Source organism: Lissotriton helveticus, chromosome 8, assembly GCF_964261635.1.
Source record: "Lissotriton helveticus chromosome 8, aLisHel1.1, whole genome shotgun sequence".
Lineage (NCBI taxonomy): Eukaryota > Metazoa > Chordata > Amphibia > Caudata > Salamandridae > Lissotriton > Lissotriton helveticus.
This window is the reverse complement of record NC_136069.1, coordinates 829,686,987-829,687,722: the sequence shown is the minus strand read 5'-3', so window position 1 is coordinate 829,687,722 and position 736 is coordinate 829,686,987.

The window sequence follows — 736 nt, the reverse complement described above, 5'->3', positions numbered from 1 at the left end:
AAAACCAGAAGCACTCCACTAACATAAGAGGCCTGTTGGTGCCAACAATTCTCAAAGTTAATGCTTGTTCTGGTTGAGCATTGAACCGAATGCAAGGCTCTTTTGAAAGTGAGGTCTGTGAATCAACAGATACATCCACATGCCAATTATGTTATTGTTTTTAAGAGAATTCACTTTCTTGGAACAAGACTGCATGAACCCATCTTCATGGCCTGGACAATTTCATGCAAAACAGCAACTCTCAACATTGCAGCCAAGACAATATATTTTGGAAAAGGGGGGTGGTGATGGACAGAGTTTCTGAATGATGCAGAATACTCTTACCAAGTCAATAGATCATGGTTTAAATCCATCACCGTTTTTTAGCTCATTGCACCATCCCAGCTCAGAACCTGGCTATATGCAAATTAGTCCGTTCCTGTCCCAGTGCATGATGGGAACAGGGCAAACCAAACTACCAAGCCAATTCTTATACTGGGAAGGAAACAAGCTTCCGGGTTTCTGGCATCACAGCCTTCTTCGGCCCGGCTTGCTTGAATCCTGATGGTGCAATGAGCAAGGGACTCACGTCTGAGTATACCCTCCCACACATAGTGTGGATAAAACCGATTTTGGAAAAGGGGGGTGGTGATGGACAGAGTTTCTGAATGATGCAGAATACTCTTACCAAGTCAATAGATCATGGTTTTAATCCATCACCGTTTTTTAGCTCATTGCACCATCCCAGCTCAGAACC